General features: G+C 42.3%; 1 long non-coding RNA gene across 1 annotated transcript in view; it reads left to right on the top strand.

Moving 5' to 3' along the window:
* LOC139232430 (uncharacterized) overlaps positions 1-21,782 on the top strand; it is a 33,412-nt gene extending 11,630 nt beyond the window's left edge. The window contains exons 2-3 of the long non-coding RNA XR_011588008.1: positions 14,291-14,341; positions 21,673-21,782. This is a non-coding gene — a long non-coding RNA (uncharacterized lncRNA). The remainder of the gene's footprint in view (positions 1-14,290; positions 14,342-21,672) is intronic.
* Positions 21,783-24,702: the final 2,920 nt, after the last annotated feature.

Raw genomic sequence — 24,702 nt, 5'->3', positions numbered from 1 at the left:
TGACCAAAACTGCACGCAGTACTCCAGGTGCGGCCTCATCAATACCCTATACAGTTGCAGCAGGACCTCCCTTCTTTTGTACTCCATCCCTCTCGCAATGAAGGCCAACATTCCATTCACCTTCCTGATTACCTGCTGCACCTGCAAACGAACTTTTTGGGATTCATGCACAAGGGCCCCCAGATCCCTCTGCACTGCAGCATGTTTTAATTTCTCCCCATTCAAATAATATTCCCTTTTTACTTTTTTTTTTCCCCCCCAAGGTGGATGACCTCACATTTTCAGACATTGTATTCCATTTGCCAAACCTTAGCCCATTCGCTTAACCTATCTAAATCTCTTTACAGCCTCCCTGTGTCCTCTACACAACCCGCTTTCCCACTAATCTTTGTGTCATCTGCAAATTTTGTTACACTACACTCTGTCCCCTCTTCCAGGTCATCTATGTATATTGTAAACAGTTGTGGTCCCAGCACCAATCCCTTTGACACACCACTAACCACCGATTTCCAACCTGAAAAAGACCCATTTATCCCGACTCTCTGCTTTCTGTTAGCCAGCCAATTCTTGATCCATGCTAATACATTTCCTCTGACTCTTCGTACCTCTATCTTCTGCAGTAACCTTTTGTGTGGCACCTTATCGAATGCCTTTTGGAAATCTAAATACACCACATCCATCGGTACACCTCTATCCACCATGCTTGTTATATCCTCAAAGAATTCCAGTAAATTAGTTACACTAGATGTCCCGCTATTTCTTCCTTAATGATAGCTTCAAGCATTTTCCCCACTACAGATGTTAAACTAACCTGCCTATAGTTACCTGCCTTTTGTCTGCCCCCTTTTTTAAACAGAGGCGTTACATTAACTGCTTTCCAATCCGATGGCACCTCCCCAGAGTCCAGAGAATTTTGGTAGATTATAACGAATGCATCTGCTATAACTTCCGCCATCTCTTTTAATACCCTGGGATGCATTTCATCAGGACCAGGGGACTTGTCTACCTTGAGTCCCATTAGCCTGTCCAGCACTACCCCCCCTAGTGATAGTGATTGTCTCAAGGTCCTCCCTTCCCACATTCCCGTGACCAGCAATTTTTGGCATGGTTTTTGTGTCTTCCACTGTGAAGACTGAAGCAAAATAATTGTTTGTCTCAGGCATTTCCACATTTCCCATTATTAAATTCCCTTTCTCATCTTCTAAAGGACCAACATTTACTTTTCCATTTTATATATCGGTAAAAGCTTTTACTATCTTTTTATGTTTTGTGCAAGTTTACATTCGTAATCTATCTTCCCCTTCTTTATTGCTTTCTTAGTCATTCTTTGCTGTCGTTTAAAAATTTTCCCCAATCTTCTAGTTTCCCACTAACCTTGGCCACCTTATACACATTGGTTTTTAATTTGATACTCTCCTTTATTTCCTTGGTTATCCACGGCTGGTTATCCCTTCTCTTACCGCCCTTCTTTTTCACTGGAATATATTTTTGTTGAGCACTATGAAAGAGCTCCTTAAAAGTCCTCCACTGTTCCTCAATTGTGCCACTTGTTTAGTCTGTGTTCCCAGTCTACTTTAGCCAACTCTGCCCTCATCCCACTGTAGTCCCCTTTGTTTAAGCATAGTACGCTCGTTTGAGACACTACTTCCTCGCCCTCAATCTGTAGTACAAATTCAACCATACTGTGATCACTCATTCCGAGAGGATCTTTTACTAGGAAATCGTTTATTATTCCTATCTCATTACACAGGACCAGATCTAAGATAGCTTGCTCCTTGTAGGTTCTGTAACATACTGTTCTAAAAAACAATCCCGTATGCATTTTATGAATTCCTCCTCAAGGTTACCCCATGCGATTTGATTTGACCAATCGATATGTATTGGTGAGGCCACACCTGGAATACTGCGTGCAGTTTTGGTTTCCATATTTACGAGAGGACATACTTGCTTTGGAGGCAGTTCAGAGAAGGTTCACTTGGTTGATTCTGGGGATGAGGGGGTTGACTTATGAGGAAAGGTTGAGTAGGTTGGGCCTCTACTCGTTGGATTTCAGAAGAATGAGAGGTGATCTTATAGAAACGTATAAGATTATGATGGAACGTGACAAGGTGGATGCAGAGAGGATGTTTCCACTGATGGGGGAGACTAGAACTAGAGGGCATAATCTTAGAATAAGGGGCCGCCCATTTAAAACAGATATGAGGAGAAATTTCTTAGGGTTGTAAATCTGTGGAATTTGCTGCCTCAGAGCTGTGGAAGCTGAGACATTGAATACATTTAAGACAGAAATAGACAGTTTCTTAAACGATAAGGGGTTATGGGGAGAGGGCGGGGAAGTGGAGCTGAATCCATGATCAGATCAGCCATGATATTGAATGGCGGAGTAAGCTCGAGGGGCTATATGGCCTACTCCTGTTCCTATTTCTTATGTTCTTATGAGCTATGCGGAGAGATTGAGTAGACTAGGCCTATATTCTCTCGAGTTCAGAAGAATGAGCGGTGATTTCATTAAACATACAAAATTCTTTCAGGGTTTGACAAGATTCATGCTGGGAGAATGTTTTCACTGGCTGGGGAGTCTAGAACCAGAGGTCACAGTCTCAGAATAGGGGTTGACCATTTAGGACTGAGATGAGAATTTCTTCACTCAGAGGGTTGTGAATCTTTGGAATTCTCTACCCCAAAAGGCTGTGGAGACTCAGTCCTTGAGTATATTCAAGACAGAGATCGATAGATTTTTGGATATTGAGGGAATCAATGGATATGGTGATAGTGCAAGAAAGTGGAGTTGAGGTTGAGGATCAGCCATGATCTCATTGAATGGCGGAGCAGGCTTGAGTGCCCGAATGGCCGGCTTTTGCTCCTATTTCTTATGTTATTTACAGTGATTCTGGTTTTGGCACGTGGACTAAGGGATTCTGACAACCTCGTATACAGGTCCAGACAAGATCAACCCTTTTGTGGCTTATACTATCAAACTTCCATTCCAAGTCGGGACCCAAGCACCTGAGAATTTTGCTGCTGAGCCACCAGGACATCTAGCCTCACCAACCAAACCAACTCTGCTCCCTTTAGTTAGATGGCCCTGGGTGGAAGGCCAAAATTCGGTATCATAGCCTCGTGGTTATAGTACTAGACTACCAACTCTGGTTATGAGTTTAAATCCCACCATTGGAATGTTGTGAAATTGAATTCACTGTGAATTGGTACAAGAAAATGACCATGAAAGGTGCTGGATTTACTAAATACCTAGCTAGCTCACATGTCCTTCAGAGAATGGACGTGCCACCCTTACCAATTCTGGCTTACTTGTCACTCCAGTCTCACATTCCGTGGTTGACTCTTGATACCCTCCATTGCCCCAACTAAGGATGAGCAATAGATAATGCCTTGCCAATGTTGCCCACATCTCCAAGAATATATATTTTTTAAATCCAACTAACTTGGGAGTGATCAACTGTGATGCTTGGATGAGAGATCAACAGCAAGGGCCAAGGGAAACACTCTATCTTACGACATGGTCCATTTAGACCATCTGAGATGGGTTCCTGTCATCCATATCCCAACTTGGATCTCAGAACATTGAACAGATATCTCAAGAGGAAAAGTTAGATGGTAATGCTGCCTCGAGCCATAGAGACGATGTGCTAAGAGGCTGTCTTGTTGGAATTGACCCACAGGATCCTGATTTATGTACCTAACTTTTTTGAAAACATGAACAACAACAAGTTACAAAGAAAATAATATGGATGCTGGAAATCTGAAATAAAAACAGAAAATGCTGGAAATACTCAGCAGGTCAGTCAGCATATGTGGAGAGAGAAACAGTTAACGTTTCAGGTCGATGACCCTTTGTCAAATATCTGTTGAATGTCTTTCCCCATCACAGATGGGACATTACCTGAAGCATCTCCAAACTTTGCTTCAGAAGTTTAGGGAAGTCTTATTCAGTCTCATGGTCACTGCAGATGGGTGTTATATTCTCAATCTTTCTTTTTCCTGTTTACTATTCATGAAAGACAGATGGTTTGTATGGTCAAATGTGTAAGTAGATGACTTACACACTTTATTGTCCTCTTAACAGCTTATAGCCTATATTCTGTGTTAACTGCTGAGTTGCAAAAAGGGTCAAATATATGGTAAGATTTTAATATAAGTTTATAATGTCAGTTGGGGATTCTTTGTCATTTGAGATTAGTCTTGAGCCTCCGTTAAATAATGCCTCAGTTCTGTTGCATATGAGAGTCAAGGGACTGTGCACTGAAGTCCTGAGAAAATTCTACACTTAGTTTAGAAGCCTAATAAATCAGAGAGTGCATGTTTATTTTTTTTTTACTTTTCCCAGCTGTAATGATTAATGACAGCAAGCCTGTTTCTTTTCCCCCTTCCCCTTATTCTGATGATACGGAGATAGAAAATGTGAATAACAAAGCAACAGAATACACACTTCCACCATTGAGGCTGTACTTTTCTTTTGCAACTACTGTTGATTCCAGCCACTGCCATTAGGACCTGCTTGTACACTGTTAGATGGTGCTCCTGATTGGCCAGTAATGCTGTTTTGATTTATTAGATTTTAAAAAATTGTGCTCAGTTATTAAGTTTTCTTTTTCATAGTAGGAAATTCAAATAGTTACATATGGTCCAAGATAAAGGAATTTTATGGAATTAGTTATTCTTCAGCATTACTTCCATTTTTTTTGTAGCAATTTTTAATTGTTGCCCCTAATTTAGTTTTGCAAATTGAGTCAAGTAGAGTAAAAGTTTTTATCAGTTATAGCACCTCAGCTGGGAAATACAGAGCATTCGATCACTTTTCCATATAGTCTCTGATATGATATCCTTTTAATTTTGCGCTCAAAAAATTATGATGCATGCATTAGTTTGAGCCAAAACTGAGTTTATATTGCTGTCAAAATAATGGTGAGGCTAATGGCACTCACCATTTTCGCATAAATCACTGCAATAACGTCAGGTGAGGAGCAGATATGCGGTTAAACTCAAAAATCCAAAAGTTGGTGTTCAAGTTGCAATACTCCACCGTTAGCTTCACGAAAACGGCATCTCGCTGTCTGCCTCACTATTGAATGGTGTGAAGTTGCTGTATTTGCATGATAGATACCAACTATACTTGCCGCAGAAAGTCTTGTCCATTTCAGTCTAAGTACCATTTTAACAACATGATAATTACTGCCAGTCACCGTCTCGGGGTTGCAAATTAACTGTTGCAAGTGTGGAGTTTCATTCATTCAGGTTTTAATTGTGGTTTCAAATTTTAATCTTTTAAAAACATTTTTTTTAATCTCAATCCTGTGTTTATTTCTCTTTCTGTACCTGATTTGATATTTAATTCACCCACTCTAATTTACACTTCCTTCTCCGTCCTTGCATCATTGATTTCACAATTTGTTCAGGAGAGGCATAGTTGGTTGTCTGAAATAAAAACAGATAATGCTGGTCAGGCCTGAAGCATTAACTCTGTTTCTCTCTCCACGGATGCTGCCTGACCTGAGTATTTACAGCATTTTGTGTTTATTTCAGATTTCCAGTATCCACAATCTTTTGCTTTTGTATTAGGTGGTTGTCCTGTTTGCTCAGGTCCCAGATGACCAGTTTCCCTCACTGACGTTATCAGCTCGCAATTTCAGCAACTTGTCAAATAAAAAATGTAAAAACCTGCAAGTGCAAGTCTAACTAACGGTATATGCGAATGGGAGTGCATGCACTGTAAACATTTTAAATTAATTTGCTGCTATTTAACTCAAGACTCGTGTAGGAAGGGGGAGCCAGCATACATATTAGTGAACCAGCCAAACTATTAGCGAGCTTTAATAGCAAGTTCATGTCGGAAAAATAAATAATTATTTTGGTTGTCGTCATGTTTTTGCTTTTGCGGTCTCGTTTTATAGCTCATCGTATTTTGACTTAAAATAATTAAATCACGGTGTGGCCGAGCTGGGGGAGGGTTGGTGCAGGACGGCCGCCTTGCGCTGAGAGATAGACAGAGACAGAGACGGACAGTGAGCCAGGTCAGCAGTGACTGTAGAAACCTGGTCCATGCTTGGATTGGCTATCTTTTTTCACCCCTTTCTCCTATTGGCTCTAATGGTTTCAATGCTCGAGCGGGGTTGGTTGGCTTCAAAGCTGAAGATGTTTCCGGTGCAGCAGCGTGGCATGGTTCAAAATCCTTCCTTTTGCTCCAAAAGGAAAATCATAGGGGCAGCTGGGGAATTTAAGTTCTGTTAATTAAATAAATCTTGATTAAAAAGCTAGTATCAGTAATGGTGACCATGAAATTACCGAATTGTCATTAAAAACTCATCTGATTCACTAATGTCCTTTTTAGGGAAGGAAATCTGCCGTCCTTACCTGATCTGGCCCATCTGTGACTCCAGACCCACAGCAATTTGGTTGACTCTTAACTACCCTCTGAAATGGCCTAGCAAGTCACCTCGGGCAATTGGGGATAGGCAATAAATGCCAGCCTTGCCAGCGACACCCACATCCTGTGAATTAATAAAGAAAACTTTTAACAATCGATTCGATCATGAGTTGGCATAAATTTTTATAACAGATTGCGTATCACACAATTAATTCACAAGGGTTGGCATTGCAGCAAATCAATAACCATGAAAGAGAATCCGGTCAACACATAGATACATACCCTGACACATTCCTAAGAGGCTAGGTGTTACAGAACATGTGCAAGGAGAATGTTGGGCATCAGCTAGAATCACCGAAGAAGGCCTTGTGTGCAGTAATATACTGTATTACAGCAAGAAAGTTGCAATGTGCTGAAGACTGGTAACTGTCAAAGGTGATGGAATCGGTACCTAACTAGTAAAAGACTGCCTAGCAGGCCAAAGTTGAGGTGGCAGTACAGTGTATGTGAAGTTTGAATACAATAGTGACAACTGGTAGGTTGTGACAACTGGAACTGTAAGAACTGGCAGAGAAAGAGGTTAATAAGGTTTTGGGCCATTTATGGCCCAGTATCCTGTCTGACTGAAACACAAGGACCAAGCTTCCCCAGATGAACTCCAGTTCCAACACTCAGTCTGTGCTGCATTGGTAGGTATCAGCCAAGTTCCAAAGGGCAGCTATAAAACAGTTATTTAAGAGTTGGTCAGTAAGAGGATGCGCTGACAGACAAACTAGACCCTCTACAAGAGTCTCGAGAGCCTAAAAAGTTTTGCACAATGGCTAAAGATGTATTACAAATCAGGATTTATAGTTGCACTTGTATTGGAACTTTAGCTTTGTTACAAACTGATTTTGTTCAATCTACTGTGGTAAATCTAGTTTAAAGGATGGTTTCAAAAAATGCTCAGTGGGTCCAAGGGATGCTCCCTCCGCATCCTTGAAACCAGATTTAATACCATATTAGAGTTATATTGCCTTTACACTTGCCTCCTGGATCCAGCATTTCTAACCCACCTCCTGCGATTAGAGACCCACCTCACCATGATCCTTAGGCCGGACCTGTTGCTCTCTCGCTCGCTCTTCCCCGGCCCCCACACAATCCCTCCTCTCTAGTGGCCAGCCAGTCTCTCCTTGCTGTGGGTGGGAAATGAACCTTTTGAAATACTAATCCGGTCCTGCTGTTTAAAATCGGCAGGGCCTGCAGGAATCCCGTTCTCCCAGGTTCCTCAACTGCTTCCTAGCACCCCCCCCTCGTTCTCAACCTGCCTCCTGATTAAAATTATAGCCATAGTTTTTGTAAAGAGCTAAGACCTGTTAGAGGTTAAATAAAGCTACTAATGAGATTCATAAACCAGAGAATAGAAACTCCTAATTTCTTACCAAATTTCGTGATTAAGAGTTTGTGTCATAATTTGAGGTAGGGTTGGCATTACTGGATTTGTATCTTCTCTGTCAGAATGGTCCATGAGTCAAAAGACACTTCCAGCTAGAGCAACAATTGTTTTTTCCGCTCTCTTGCATTAACTCTGCCATATATATAGCTTTCCAGATATATAAACGTGTCCTCTTCTGTGCTCCTCACCATAAGCGCCCACATTCTTCAAGCTTTTAATTCTCTGGATGTAATCTTGGTCTTAGTGAAGCAGATGTTGAACACCCATTTTGTTTATCACTCTATTCATTAGCATGGCAGCAACCTACACTGGCAAACATTATCTATGTAATCCGAGCTCTTTACAGGGTCCTGATCCAACCTTGCACTTTCATACTCCATACTTTGGTGTCTCAACTTCCCAATACCTTATGATATCATAGTCATAGAAGTTTACAGCACAGAAGGAGGCCAGTTCGGCCCATCGTGTCCGCGCCAGCCGACCAAGAGCTATCCAGCCCAATCCCACTTTCCAGCTCTTGGTTCGTAGCCCTGTAGGTTACGGCACTTTAAGTGCACATCTAAATATCTTTTAAATGTGGTGAGGGTTTCTGCCTCTACCACCCTTTCAGGCAGTGTTCCAGATCCCCACCACCCTGTGGGTGAAGAAATTTCCCCTTGTATCTCCTCCCCCCCCCCCCCCCCATTACTTTAAATCTATGCCCCCTGGTGGTTGACCCCTCTGCCAAGGGAAATGGGTCCTTCCTATCCACTCTATCCGGGCCCTCAATCAGGTCTCCACTTAGCCTCCTCTGTTCCAAAGAAAACAGGCCCAGCATCTCCAATCTTTCCTCATAGCCAAAATTCTCCAGTCCAGGCAACATTCTTGTAAATCTCCTCTGCACCCTTTCCAGTGCAATCACATATTTCCTGTAATGGGGTGACCAGAACTGCACACAGTACTCCAGCTGCGGCCTAACTAGTGTTTTATACAAAAATGGCCATGTACAGGCGTTTGTGCTGTTCCCTGCATTTCTCGGATTTGCCGCGCATTGAGATCATGTCCATTGTGCCCCTTAGTGGGCGGAATCTGCATTGTGACTCTGGGAGGAGCTCTTCAGCCACTGGGAGAAGGTGATTGAGGAGGATTCTTGCAATGACTTTTCCTGTGGCAGAAAGCAGCGAAACTCCTCCAGTTACCGTAATCGGACTTGTCGCCTTTCTTGAAGATGGTCAGGATTACCGCATCTCTGAGATCCACTGGCATGCTCTCTTCCAGATGAAACATAGTAAATAGGTGCAGGAGTAGGCCATTCGGCCCTTAGAGCCTGCACCACCATTCAATAAGATCATGGCTGATCATTCCCTCAGTACCCCTTTCCTGCTTTCTCGCCATACCCCTTAATCGCTTTAGCTGGAAGGGCTATATCTAACTCCCTCTTGAATATATCCAATGAACTGGCATCAACAACTCTCTGCGGTAGGGAATTCCACAGGTTAACAACTCTGAGTGAAGAAGTTTCTCCTCCTCTCAGTCCTAAATGGCTTACCCCTTATCCTTAGACTGTCCCCTGGTTCAGGACTTCCCCAGTATCGGGAACATTTCTTTCTGCATCTAACTTGTCCAGAATTTTATGTTTCTATGAGATCCCCTCTCATCCTTCGAAACTCCAGTGAATACAGATCCAGTCTCCTCATGTTAGTCCTGCCATCCCGGGAATCAGTCCGGTGAACTTTCGCTGCAATCCCTCCATAGCAAGAACATCCTGCCTCAGATTAGGAGACCAAAACTGAACACAATATTCCAGGTGTGGCCTCACTAAGGCCTTGTACAACTGCAGTAAGACCTCTCTGCTCCTATACTCAAATCCCCTAGCTATGAAGGCTAACATACCATTTGCCGCCTTCACCGCCTGCTGTACCTGCATGCCAACTTTCAATGACTGACGTACCATGACACCCAGGTCTCGTTGCACCTCCCCTTTTCTTAGTCTGCCGCCATTCAGATAATATTCTGCCTTCGTGTTTTTGCCGACAAAGTGGATAACCTCACATTTATCTACATTACACTGCATCTGCCATGCATTTGCCCACTCACCTAACCCGTCCAAGTCACCCTGCAGCCTCTTGGCGTACTCCTCACAGCTCACACCGCCCCCCAGCTTATCTGCAAACTTGGAGATATTACACTTAATTCCCTGATCTATATTGTAAATAGCTGGGCCATGCGGCACCCCACTAGTCACTGCCTGCCATTCTGAAAAGGACCCATTTATTCCGAATCTCTGCTTCCTGTCTGCCAACCAGTTCTCTATCCACGTCAGTGCATTACCCCCAATACCATGCGTTTTGATTTTGCACACCAATCTCTTGTGTGGGACCTTGTCAAAAGCCTTTTGAAAGTCCAAATACACCACATCCACTGGTTCTCCTTTGTCCACTCTACTAGTTACATCCTCAAAAAATTCCAGAAGATTTGTCAAGCATGATTTCCCTTTCATAAATCCATGCTGACTTGGACCGATCCTGTCACTGCTTTTCAAAGGCGCTGCTATTTCATCTTTAATTGATTCCAACATTTTCCACACTACTGATGTCGGGCTAACCAGCCTATAATTATCTGTTTTCTCTCTCCCTCCTTTTTCAAAAAGTGGTGTTACATTAGCTACCCTCCAGTCCATAGGAACTGATCCAGAGTCAATAGACTGTTGGAAAATGATCACCAATACATCCACTATTTCTAGGGCCACTTCCTTAAGTACTCTGGGATGTAGACTATCAGGCCCTGGGGATTTATCGGCCTTCAATCCCATCAATTTCCTTAACACAATTTCCTGCCTAATAAGGATTTCCTTCAGTTCCTCCTTCTCACTAGACCCTCGGTCCCCTAGTATTTCTGGAAGGTTATTTGTGTCTTCCTTCGTGAAGACCGAACCAAAGTATTTGTTCAACTGGTCTGCCATTTCTTTGTTCCCCATTATAAATTCACCTGAATCTGACTGCAAGGGACCTACATTTGTCTTCACAAATCTTTTTCTCTTCACATATCTATAGAAGCTTTTGAAGTCAGTTTTGTGTTCCCGGCAAGCTTCCTCTCATACTCTATTTTCCCCCTCCTAATTAAACCCTTTGTCCTCCTCTGCCGAATTCTAAATTTCTCCCAGCCCTCAGGTTTGCTGCTTTTTCTGGCCAATTTATATGCTTCTTTCTTGGATTTAACACTATCCTTAATTTCCCTTGTTAGCCATGGTTGAGCCACCTTCCCCGTTTTATTTTTACTCCAGACAGGGATGTACAATTGTTGACGTTCATCCATGTGATCTTTAACTGATTGCCATTGCCTATCCACCATCAACCCTTTAAGTATCATTTGCCAGTCTATTCTAGCCAGATCAATGAGAGAAATGAGATTGTGTATTCGCACCAGAAGTGTTTCTCTGGCATGTTTTAGTGCTTTGGCCTCACAAAGGCCTTCTCAACCGTGAGCGTCCTTCTCAAATTTGGGTGCCCCCAAAAGTTCATCACCATCCTTTGTCTGCTTCACGACGACATGCAAGCTGTGATCCTGACCAACGGGTGGATCCACCACAGACCCAATTCACGTTCAGACTGGGGGTGAAGCAAGGCTGTGCCATTGCACCAGCGCTCATCTCGATCTTATTTGCTGCAATGCTCCATCTCTCCCTCAGTAAGCTCCCCGCTGGAGTGGAGCTAATCTACAGAACAAACGGTAAACTGTTCAACCTCCGCCACCTCTAAGCCAGATACAAGGTCGTCCCATCCTCTGTCATTGAATTACTGTACGCAGGCGATGCCTGCATCTGCGCACACTCTGGGGCTGAACGCCAAGCCATCATCAGTGCCTTCACCGAAGCGTACGAAAGCCTAGGTCTTACACTAAACATCCGTAAGTGAAAGATGCTGTACCAACCTGCCCTCGCCACGCAGCACTGCTCCCCGATTATCAAAATCCATGACGAGGCCTTGGACAACGTGGACCATTTTCCATACCTTGGGAGCCTGCTGTCAACAAGGGCTGATGTCGATGACTAAGTCCAACACTGCCTTCAGTGTGCCAGTACAGCCTTCGGTTGCCTGCGGAAGAGTGTGTTTTGAAGACCAGGATCTCAAACCCGGCACCAAGCTCATGGTCTACAGAGCAGTAGTGATTCCTGCCCTCCTATAAGTCCATGTCTCTGAGGCAATGTACAGTAAGCACCTCAAAGCACTGGAGAAGTACCACCCACGCTGCCTCTGCAAGATCCTGCCATCCATTGGCAGGATAGGCACATCAACGCCTGTGTTCTCGCTTAAGCCAGCATCGAAGCATTGACCCCACTCGATCAGCTCCGTTGGATGGGCCATGTCGTCCACATGCCCGATAAGAGACTCTCAAAACAAGCACTCTACTCGGAGCTCTGACATGGCAAGCAAGCCCAGGTGGGCAGAGGAAACACTTCAAGGGCACCCTCAAAGCCTCCTTGGAAAAAGTGCACCATCCCCGCCGGCACCTGGGAATCCCTGGCCCAAGACTACTCAAAGTGGAGGAAAAACATCCAGGAAGACGCTGAACACCTCGAGTCTCAATGCCGAGAGCAAGCTGAAACCAAACGTAAACAGCGGAAGGAGCACACTGCATCCCCAGCCACCCGTTCCTTCAACCACCGTCTGCCCCACCTATGACAGAGACTGTAGGTCCCTGTGGACTCATGAATCACATGAAAACTCATTTTTAGCGTCATCTTTGATTCTGAGGGACTGCCTAAAGAAGTAGTTTTTATACAGTTCAAGCTTAACTTCCTTGCTCTTGTATTCCATGCCTCGACTAATAAAGGCAAATATTCCATATGCCGCCTTAACCACCTTACCTACCTGGCCTGCTACCTTCAGGGATCTGTGGACCTGCACTTCCTTTGTTCCTCTACACTTTTCAGTGTCGTGCCATTTAATGAGTACCTTGCCTTGTTAAACCTCCCTTATGATCATAACTATCTTAAATAAAGTGGAAAATTTAAAATAGAGCCTTTGTAGAAATTTCTTAACTTTGTGTGGTATTTTAAATCTGCAAGCATTGCTTATACTCAGTATTTGTTCGATGCCTTTCTGTATGATTAAACATTGCTTTGCTTTGGTTGAATAATGAATTGCAGAGGTTATTTTCTGGTAATCAAAATAAAACCAGTATTTTGTGCAGTTTATTCTCAGTTTAATTGTTACCTTCCTTCTGCTCTTTGCAAATTCTGAAAGCCAGTTTAAAATTAAGCAATCAAACATGTACAGCTAAATTTAGATATTTCCAAAAATGTATGATTTTATGTTTTCTGATGGCAGGCTGTTATTTTGTACCTCATAAAATGCCATGTTCTTAAGGCTGTAGCACAATGTTGGCAAATGCACAATTTCCACAGGAAATGCTTGCAGTACATTCCTAACTGTACCATACTTGAAGGTATTGCATGCATCTGCAACAAATATACTCTATGGAAAATGTTGCACGCTATGCAGTTGTTTAATATAGTTAAGCATGATAAATAAGTCTCTTGGCAGAAACATAAAGATTAAGCAAAATACAGTTACAGAAAGTGGAACACTAAGAGAAACCAAACCGATTTACTGCTTGGAGTAACTAATTTTATATATTTGGAGTACTATTTTAAAACCACATTTTTATGAAATCTGCTGTGAAGAAAGTTCTTTTGGTAATTTTGAAATATTGCTGACTTAATCTTTGCATTTAATTCTAAATTGATAAGAGCAGCAAAGGAAAATAATTAAATTGGCCATTTATGCACTAGTCGTTCATACTTGAAGATAGATTTTTGTTAGAAAGAGAATCAGTCTTGATGGTGTGGACAGTCATTGAGGCTAAATTAGAGAAAGGTAAGCTCTCCTGCATGTTTCACAAACTGAAATAGGTCACCTGGGTTCAACAGGCTACTGCCATTCATATTTCAGCTGTTTTTTCAGGAATGCTTCTACCCATTGACTCAACTGAGTAACACTGCTTGTCAGCTTGTATGATCAACCTTAAGATCTTAATACTAAAGATCTACTTTAATATTTGATACCTTCAGGTTGTACTTGAGGCTATTGGATGTCTTTTGTTACCTTCCCTGCTTTTGATTGCCTTGTTCAGAATATCTTTCTCTTACTATCATTCTTTTTACTGAATAAACAGTTTTAAAATTTGGAAAAGTTTTGTCTAGATCTATTACAATTTAATTCTGAAGCTTAAAAATACCTTTATTTTGGTCAGCAAACTTGCTCTGCAGCAAAATTATAAAAACAAACTAAAAGCAAGGAAGTATTTTTATATTGCTTTCTGTGCCAGCTGTTATTAAAGTGTTCTCTGGGGCAATGTATCAAGGTCTACTGAAATTAAAACCGATTTCCTATAAATTGTCACATGTTTTTCATGATTACTACACATTACAATAAATGACTAATGGTGAATGTGCTAATTTGCAAAGTGTTTTCCCCTTTTGTTTTTTTTAGGCTTTTCCCAGAATTTCTCGTACTTTGTGCCAAAGACCGCTGCTTCTGTAAGTGAGTCCTCGCTCCATATTAATTGGTGTGACTTTATACACAATATCTAAGAATGTAGCATTACCTAGATGTTGAACGGAAAACCTTGTTACTTCAAGTATAGTGAATATGATGTGAACCTGATTAAGATTTCCTAGGCTTCAGATAATGAATGAATAAACACACTTATTACACCATGGAGGATAAATAGTAACAAGAGTAAATAAAACAGTTTTGATGTATTTTTACATAATATTTTTAAGCTGAGTTTTTTTTCTCTGATCTAAAATAAAACATATTGCTAACTCTACTGATAATACTAAAATGGACTAGCATCTATGCTATAAACTCATAAATGTGGATTTGTATGGCCCACCATGCTCCACGAGGCCACCTTTAATCTGTCAGGATAAAGGGAATCAAAGTGGCATTTATGCAAACAAATACAGCTGTCACTCAAAGGCATAAGGCCAGACTCTCAGACACTTGTATTCAGCCAAACAAGGTGACAAACTATCAATTTTCCAGAGTCAACGGTATGATAAATATGCGGGTTATCATGAAGTGCTTCTGTTGAGGCCAATGCTAATGTTTTTGCAATTAAAATATGTTAACACATTCAAATCATTGAGACTCCTTGCATATACCAAGACATAAGGAGCTAAAAATTTGATTGCGTAGTGCCTGTTTAGGCATCTGTAACATCTCCCAGACCGCCATCCACTGCTGCATGAGAGGTGACGGACACTCTATGCCAGGAGAGGGGACTTCATTGTCTTCTCTGACCAGAGAGAAGCAGGTGATGCGCACACATGACTTTGCCAGGATATCTGGTTTTCCCCCATGGTGCAAGGCACGATCGACTGCACCCACATGGCTTTGTGGACACCTGAGGAGGAAGTGGGATGTGAGAAGGAGGATAACTTATAAGGATACCGGCATTTTGTACTCTCAGCCCTGCTGCTGACCATGGGCTCAGCCATGCCCCCAAGAATGGCCAGCACTGTCTCCTCCGAGGGATTGAGTTGATACAGGCGAGCCTGCCCCCTACTAGTTAAGTTCTGCTGGTTATGCGCCACCTTTCCTGCAAGAAAAAGGGAGGTGTCAGTGAGTGGTGCAATGTGTTTTGATGAGGTGCTTGTCATAGTTGAATAGCTGACGGTGTGTGAAAGTTGTGATATGTGGGTGTGATGCTTGCAGCAGTGGTAAGTGTGTGAGGGTGAGATGAAGTTATGAATGTGAGTGTGCCTCATATTTGGTAGAGATTGTTAGTAGGTAAGTGATGAGGGTGTGGTGCATTGAGCCGTGTGTGAGGCTAGTGTCGCAGTTTTTGGATATGGCATTTGAAAATGAATTCACCAACCTTGATCAGTCATGCAAGCTTGTTGAACTTTTTTCTGTATTGCATCCAGGTCCTCTGCTACACTACTAGCATTCACTATAGTGGCTATCTGCACCCAGTGCACTCTGATCTGTTGCCTGTAGGGTCTTCTAGCTCCCTGTTGAAAGACTACCTCTCTTCCCCCTATTGATTTCCTGTGCCAAGGCCTCCAGTGCTTCATCAGAGAATCTTTGTGCACGCTCTCTCCTCCCTTGTGCCATCATGCTTGGATTTTTTGCACTGTCTTCCTCAGGTAGTTGAATGATGCTCTGCAGGCAGACTGCACTTTCCCCTTTTAAGAGATGCAGATTGCCTTTAAGTGAATTCAGTGCTGAGCTGAACGCCACATCGTGCAAAAGAGCAGGCAGCACAAAGTTTGTTGTTTTGGTGCAGGTTCCTGGTGCATGGTGGTCCCCACGCCCATTTTCAGGGGCAAACAAATTTCTAGGCCATTGACTATGGAATGCCCATTTGCTGTTATGCATAGAGGATGTGGATTATAATCAATTCAACAATGGTTTTGGAGTAAACTGCAACTGACTAGCAACTTCTCAAATATGTACAAAAAAATCTTTGATTCCAAGTGTGATATTTCTTTTTCATTGTACATGTATATTTTCTACTGAAATAAAAATATGAAAATATTCTTGCTGTATTTCAGTAATTAGCTTTTCTGAGAGATGATGGTACAATTTATTGAGTCTTTTCCATCACTGCTTCAGTTTGTAAACCAAGAAAAATCATTAATGCTAATCAGAGGAGATGTAAGCTGCGTGATCCATTTATTTTCTTCACATCTGACCCCAATTTTGAATGATCACATGAATGTAGGGAGATGATAGATAATGGCAAAATGACGTATTCATACAAAACACATTTTAATGCCGTTTAAAATAATTGTAACACTTGCACAACATGTCCAAACCTCTCCTATGCAAAGCATTAACAGACTGCTGGCCTATTTGTAGTGTTTATTCACACTGGTAAGAGATTGTTATTTATAAAATGGAAACATGCTAGAAAATAAAATATTTTAGAATATGCCTTTCATAGCTATATTTTTGGCTTGAGGAAAGAGATCAATTTTATTTACTTTCTATCTCTCCCAAAGGTATTAACTTGTGCCGGGATATGGATCCAGCCATTCTACAGTACCTCTGAAATGGCTATTCTTTCTGTGTGAGCATAGACAGTGAGGGTCAATAATCATTCAACCATTAAAGGAAAAATACTTTGCATTTGTTTAGCACATTTTGTCCTTCAATTGGGCAAGTATCACATCCGAGCAAAATTCATGTTCTTATTGTCCATCCACACATGCTCAATTTCCTGCTAGGACCATTGGATTAAATAAGAATCCTTGCTGATATTTCCTGTTTTCCATAGCTGGGGGATGTTGGGCCCAATAGTAACAACCGGAAGCTCCCTCTGCACACAACAACTGTAATTTGATAACCCCTTTACCTTAATAAAACATTGCACAGATAGGATTGAACCCAATTAGTCTAAATAACCCAGAACCATACATAGAAATATATAGGGGCTGAAATTGCCCCACTCCAACAGTCTCTACTGAGAACTGCTGCTTTTGGAAAAGAAACCACAACAACAACTTGTATTTATATAAAGCCTTTAACATAGTAAAATGTCCCAAGATGTTTCAGAGGAGTGTTATGAGAAAAAAATGTATAAATTTGACACTGAGCCACAAGAAGAAATTACAGCAGATGATCAAATGCTTGGTCAAAGAGGTAGGTTTTAAGGAGAGTAGAGAGGTTTAGGGAGGGAGATCCAGAGCTTGGGCCCCAGGCAGCTGAAGGCACGGCCACCAATGGTTGAGCAATTATAATCCGTGATGCTCAAAAGGGCCGAGCACAGATATCTGTGGGGGGGGGGGAGCAATTACGGAGATAGAACGGGACGAGGCCATGATGGGAATTGTAAACCAGGATGAACATTTTGAAATCGAGGCATTGCTTAACCCGGAGCCAATGTGTTAGTGATTTAGACAAAGGAATTGAATGTAATATATCCAAGTTTGCAGATGACACTAAGCTGGGTGGCAGTGTGAGCTGTGAGGAGGATGCTAAGAGGTTGCAGGAGGATTTGGACAGGTTAGGTGAGTGGGCTAATGCATGGCAGATGCAGTATAATGTAGATAAAATGTGAGGTTATCCACTTTGGTGGCAAAAACAGGAAGGCAGAATATTATCTGAATGATGACAGATTAGGAAAAGGGCAGGTGCAACAAGACCTGGGTGTCATGGTACATCAGTCATTGAAAGTTGGTATGCAGGTGGTGAAGAAGGCAAATGGCATGTTGGCCTTCATAGTGAGGGGATTTGAGTACAGGAGCAGGGAGGTCTTGCTGCAGTTGTACAGGGCCTTGGTGAGGCCACCCCTTGAATACTGTGTACAGTTTTGGTCTCCTAATCTGAGGAAGGACATTCTTGCTATTGAGGGAGCGTAGCGAAGGTTCACCAGACTGATTCCTGGGATGGCAGGACTGACAGGAAGAAAGACTGGATCGACTAGACTTGTATTCACTGGAATTTAGAAGAATAAGAGGGGATCTCATAGAAACATATAAAATTCTGACAGGATTGGGCAGGTTAGATGCAGGAAGAATGTTCCGATGTTGAAGTCCAGAACCAAGGGTCACAGTCCAAGGATAAGGGGTAAGCCGTTTAGGATTGAGATGAGGAGAAACTTCTTCACTCATAGAATTGTGAACCTGTGGAATTCTCTACCACAGAAAGTTGTTGAGGCCAGTTTGTTAGATATGTTCAAAAGGGAGTTAGATGTGGCCCTTACGGCTAAAGGGATCAAGGAGTGTGGAGAGAAAGCAAGAATGGGGTACTGAAGTTGCATGATCACCCATGATCTTCTTGAATGGTGGTGTAGGCTCGACGGTCCGAATGGCCTACTCCTGCATGTATTTTCTATGTTTCAATATTGGTCAACAAGCACAGGGGTGATCGGTGAACGGGACTTGGTGCGAGTTGGGACATGGGCTGCCGACTTTTGGATGACTTCAAGTTTACGTAGGGTAGAATGTGGGAGGCCAGCGAGGAGTGCGTTCGAGTAGTGAAGTCTAGAGGTAACAAAGACATGGATAAGGGTTTCAGCAGCTGATGAGCTGCTGTCTTCACCCAGTCTGGCCTAATTGACTCCAGTTCAATATGGTTGACTCCTAACTGCCTTCCAGCAAGCCCCTCAGTTTTATCAAACTGCTATCAGTGTTTTGTGAAGGTAGCCCACCACATACCTTCTCAGGGCAACTAGGGATGATAAATAAATGCTGGTCTCTCCCGCGATGCCCACAACCTGTGTGTTTATAATGATTCGTATAGGGGCAGGAGTAGGCCATATGCCCCCATGAGCCTGCTCCACTATTCAATCGGCTAAACTTCTACCTCAACTCCACTTTCTTGCCCTATACCTAAGAATCTGCCAATCTCAGTCTTGAATATACTCAACAACTTGGCATCCAAAGCCCTCTGGGCTGCAGAATTCCAAAGATTCACAACATTGAGTGAAGAAATTACTCCTCACCCCAGTCCTAAATGGCTGACTTCTTGACCCCTAGTTCTAGACTCTCCAGCCAGGGGAAACAGCATTTACCCTATCAAGCCTTCTAAGAATTTTATATGTATCAATCAGATCACCCCTCATTCTTCTGAACTGCAGAGAATATAGGCCTGTTCTACTCAATGGCCAGGAATTTCCGGTCAGCAATGCAGTGAAGGTGTTTACTACTAGCCCGGAACTATGTTCCATACAACGATCTTGCAATCCCTCTGTCGAGAGGTTTGGGGTTTTCAACCTTCAGTTCAATTCAACAGTCTGTAATGGGGATTCCCTTGTCCAAACTGCTGTGACATCAACAGGCTGACTGAGCAGCTAATCAAAAGGCAGAATTCTCAGACAGCGAACAAGGAAGTGAGTAAACTCTTAAAATTTTAACTTTTTAAAAAATAGTTTGAGAGCCAAAGAAAGATTGGGGCTCTCGTATAATAAACTGAAATAAAAATGGACAAACTTTAAAACATTTTTTAAAAATGTTTTTTGAAAAGTTTCTTAATTTACATTTTTATTAAAATGGACACATTTCACACTGCACAAAATTAAAATTAGTTTGCTAAACAAATACTGAGCCTAGAAGTCAGTAAGCTGTTAAAACCCTAGTTACACTTTATCCCTTTTGAGTCTAACTTTTAGTGAGGAATTTAACACCGTGCTTACTGTGAAGAGCCAAAGTTTTCGTTTCCTTCAATGATTTATGAGAATTCACTGATTTGTCAGCTCTGTGGGGGTGGCACAACACATACTGTTTCAGAGCTGCCATTGACAGATTGCAACTTCAGAATTTCCGCATGTGTCAAATCCTGAAGTTGCAGTCCGTTTCAAAGGCGGAATGATGACTAACACAGCCAGTTCACCGTCATCCTGACCACAAATTCTGGGCAAATATATTGTATGCTGTAAGTTGGTATTCCATTTTACCAGAATACGCTTCTGTGCTTCCATACTATCTCTCCATTTAATTTTTAGTGCTGCATGTAAGTCATGTTCTAAACAATTTGAATATTAAGTTTAGTTTACAATAAGTATAGACTAGCATTCATTGTTGTGTAATATACAAATTTTGTATTGGTTCACTTAGAGAGCCATTATACTTTTATTGTTCAACCTTTTAAAAAGGCTTTTCAAATATTGAGAATTTACCATTGTCTGGTGGTCTTGTATACTACAACTACCATTTTGAGACCAGTACCTATTTAGAGTAACGTGAGCCCGTAAACCAGTTTTATTGTTCTGAGTCAGTGTTGCTCTTTGTTGGAGAAAATGGGAGCTCTATGCATGTGCATGACACTAAGTAGTGCAGATGAGAACAGGAAATTAAGTGAGTAGGCAAAACTATGGCAAATGGAGTTCAATGTAGGCAAGTGTGAGACAATCCACTTTGGACTGAAGAAAGATAAATCAAGACTATTTTCTAAATGGTGAGAAATTAGGAGCTGTAGAGGAGATTTCAGAGTCTCAAGTTCACAAAACATTATTAAAATCTAGCAGACTGATACAAAAAGCAATCAAAAAAGCTAATGGAATGCTAGCCTTTATCACAAGGGATTTGGAATACAAAGGGAAGAAAGTTTATGCTCCGTTGTATAGAGCCATGTTCCAATCCCATCTGGAGTACTATGTTCTGTTTTGGGCACTGCACTGCACTGCGGGAAGGATATATTCTTGGAGTGGGTGCAATCTAGATTCGTTAGAATGATACTGGGGCTTAGAGAGTTTAAATTATGAGGACAGGTTGCATAAACTTGGCTTGTCTTCCCTTGAGTTTAGAAGATTGAGGGGTGATCTAATCAAGGTGTTTAAAATGATAAAGGGTCGATACAGTGAAACATTTTTTTCCTGGTTTGGCCAGGGGGTAATCCAGAACAAGAGGGCATAATACTAATATTAAAGCTAGGCCATTTACAAGTTAAATTTGGAAGCTCTTTTTCACAAGATAGTGGAATTCTGGAACTCTTTTCCAAAAGACTTTGGATACTCGGCCAATTTAAATTTTCAAGGCTGAGATTGATAAATTTTGTTCGGTAAGGGTATCAAGGGAAATACGGACGTCGCTGCCCTGCTCCAGAAGTTGCCCGATAACAGCATCCTGCCGTGAGACTCACCATTCAAATACTTGGAAAGGTGTGAAGTTGTGCACTTGGCTGATATATACACACACTAAACTCACCAGAAAAACGTTAGGGCTTGACCATTCAAGTGCAAGTACAGTTTTAACGGTGTGATAAGTCTTGAGTGCTGCCAAACAACCTCTCTGGCACTGAAAATTAATTTTTAACAATTGTGGAGTCTCATTATTGGGATTAAAAAAATTTGATTTTTTTTTTACATTTTGTTTGTGTCTCCATTAATCCCATCTTTCTTCCCCTCTGTTTTTAACTTTCAGTATCTGATTGGACATTGAATTCAGTATTCCAACTGACACTTCTTGATTCAGACTCTGCTCATTAATGATTCTTCAATCTTTTGGTTAAGGAGATACACAGTTGCTTTCCCTGTTCACCCAGGTCCCAGATGGTCTGTAGCGAGCGCTGCGCTTTTTGAAGAGTTGGCTTACAGGAACTTCCAGGACAAAAAAAAATATTTGGATTTAAATAGCGCCATTCATGACCACCGGACGTCTCAAAGCGTTTACAGCCAATTAAATACTTTTGGAGTGCAGTCGCTGTTGTAATGTGGGAAACATGGCAGCCAATTTGCACACAGCAAACTCCCACAAACAAGAATGTGATAATGACCAAATAATCTGTTTTGTTGAGGGATAAATATTAGCCAGGACACCGTGGATAGCTCTCCTGCTTTCTTTGAAATCGTGCCATGGGATCTTTTACGCCCATCTGAGAGAGCAGACGGGGCCTCTGTTTAATGTCACATCCGAAAGATGGAACTTCTGACAGAACAACACTCCCTCAGCAATTTCTGCTCATCCAGTCGGACAAGCTGTCTGACAATTTAGGGGTCGAGAGAGGTGATGAGATAGAGCTGGGTGTCATCAGCGTACGTGCAGAAACTGACACTGTTTTCGGATGATGTCACCGAGGGGCAACATGTTGATGAGAAACAGGAGGAAACCAAGAATAGATCCTTGGACACCAGAGGTGACAGTGCAGGAGCAGGGTGAGAAGCCATGGCAGGTGATTAACTGGCTACGATTAGATGGCTAGATTAGATAAGAATGGTTGTGGTTGTTGGAGGTCAGTCATCCTCAGGGCAGTGTCCTAGGCCTAACTATCTTCAGCTGCTTCATCAGTGACCTCCCCTCCATTTATAAGGTCAGAAGTGGGGATGTTCACTGGTGTTCAGTGCCATTCGCAACTCTTCAGATAATGCCCAGCAGATGAATATTGAAGATGTATTTGCATGTACTTGTTTAAAGAAAATAAACCTTTAAAAATAAATTAAATCCTATATACATCCAACTGATGGATGTCCGCGTTCCTGTGTTGACAACTGATTGTTTTGTAAAATTTGCAACAGAATTTTCAAAGGTTTTGTAAAGATAGAGTATTACTTACTGTTTTGTGTTTTTAATAAGTAAATAACCATTGGTCAAGGAAGCCACATGAGCAGGGCTGCTAATAGGTCAGTTATTAGGTAACAACCTAGTGACTGTACTGGAAAGGGTACAAGAATGTTGCCTGGACTGGAGAATTTTGGCTATGAGGAAAGATGGGAGATGCTGGGTCTGTTTTCCTTGGAACACAAGCATATAAATGATTTCGAGTTGTGGACCGAACATAGCTAAGTTTTGTGAAAACCCAAATTAGATGGTGGGGTGGTTCAAGCCGTTGGCATGGACAAATAATGAGTTATGTTGGGAAGGTGGGCTGATGAGTAGCAAATTGATTTAATTTGGATAAATGCAAGATAATACGTAAGGCTAAGTCAGGGAATTAAATGTAGAATATAAATTTAAATGGCTTTAATCTACAGGACACAACACCAGAGAGGGATCTGGAGGTACTGGTTGATAGCTCACTGAAGTCAACAGTGCAGTGTACAGCAGCAATAAGGAAAGCTAACTGGAACTTGGGTTATACAGCAAGAACAGAGCACAGATCCTAGGAGGTGATGAATTTATAAAAAGCACTGGTATGAATGACTACCTCTGGAGTACTGGCACTATTCTGATTGTCACACATCATCATTGGAGGTAGTGCAGAAAAGAGCAATGAAACTGATACAGGTTGGACGTCTGTGGTCCAGCACCCTCTGGGCCTGACCGGTGCCAAACCAGGAAGGTTGCGGCAAAGCACTCTCTGGTGAGTTTGTAGAGTTCACTATACGAATTAATAGCAGCTCCTAGTACCCATTATCTGGCTCGGGTTCTCAATCAGAGGGCTGCAATCACCTCAGGGTTCGCCCTAAATAACCACCAGGATTTTTTTAAAGGAAAAATGCAAGGTGGGATCGAGCTGAAAAAACTGGTGGCTCCGGCCCAGACCATCTGCACAATGAGGGCAGCAGCTGCCGCTGACCCCGGGTCCTCGTTTGCTGAGAAGGGAGAGACTGGGATCGCTGAGCGCAGATCCCCCGGCTCAAGCTCTCCGTCCTCTGCTCTCCTCTCCCCTCACCAGGTTCCGCTGTATATACAGGCGGAGTGGTCTGCTGGCCAAACAGTTGCAGTACAAGCGGCAGAATTCCTCCAAATTCGACATCTAGGGCTAGAAATTCGTCAGGTTTGCGACCGTTTTTCCACCAGGGTGAAGTGATATTTTTTGGGGACAGTAAACGAGTTGCACAATATTTTGTGCCCGGGCAGAAATTTTGGCAGTGGTTTCATGCCGGTGCTAAAAGTTATCACCTGCCCGATTTTCTTTTCATTTTTAAAATTTTTTATAAACCGTTTTTATGACGTCAATCGACATGCAATGCTGCGCTACCGCCATAGGCGGTAAATTCAGCGATATCGGCCATTTTATCGCCTGCCCGCAAGAAACGGTCGGATCCAGGGCGCACCAGTACATCACACGATTTGGAGAAGGAAGATTGTGTTTTAAGCAGTGAAGTTTTATGTGAGTTTATAGTTTGTTTTAAAAGATATTTAAGGCATTAAAAAAAAAAAGTAAACAAATAATGGGGGCTATACTATGTCGGCCATTAGTCCTGGCTGCTTTTTGTATGCAGCATCGAGCTGGAAGAAGGCTTATTGATGAGCATTTTGAGCGTAAATCAAAAAGCTCACAGACATATGGGGAGGAGGCCTTGCCCCCCCACGAGTTTACAGGGACAGCGCTCCTACCTGCAGCTCTATAAGGCACAGTGGATTAGAAAGCTGCGCTTCCGAAAAGATGTGGTCACAGATATATGCCAGCTCATAAAGGCAGACCTACAGCCAACTAGCAGCAACAGGATTCCACTGCCCATCGAGGTGAAGATGACTGCAGCACTTCTATGCCTCCGGCATCAGCAGGGG

Source organism: Pristiophorus japonicus, chromosome 1 (genome assembly GCF_044704955.1).
Source record: "Pristiophorus japonicus isolate sPriJap1 chromosome 1, sPriJap1.hap1, whole genome shotgun sequence".
In the NCBI taxonomy this organism is placed as follows: Eukaryota; Metazoa; Chordata; class Chondrichthyes; family Pristiophoridae; genus Pristiophorus; species Pristiophorus japonicus.
Note: the sequence above shows the minus strand (reverse complement) of the source record. Positions and strands in the feature narration are given on the sequence as shown.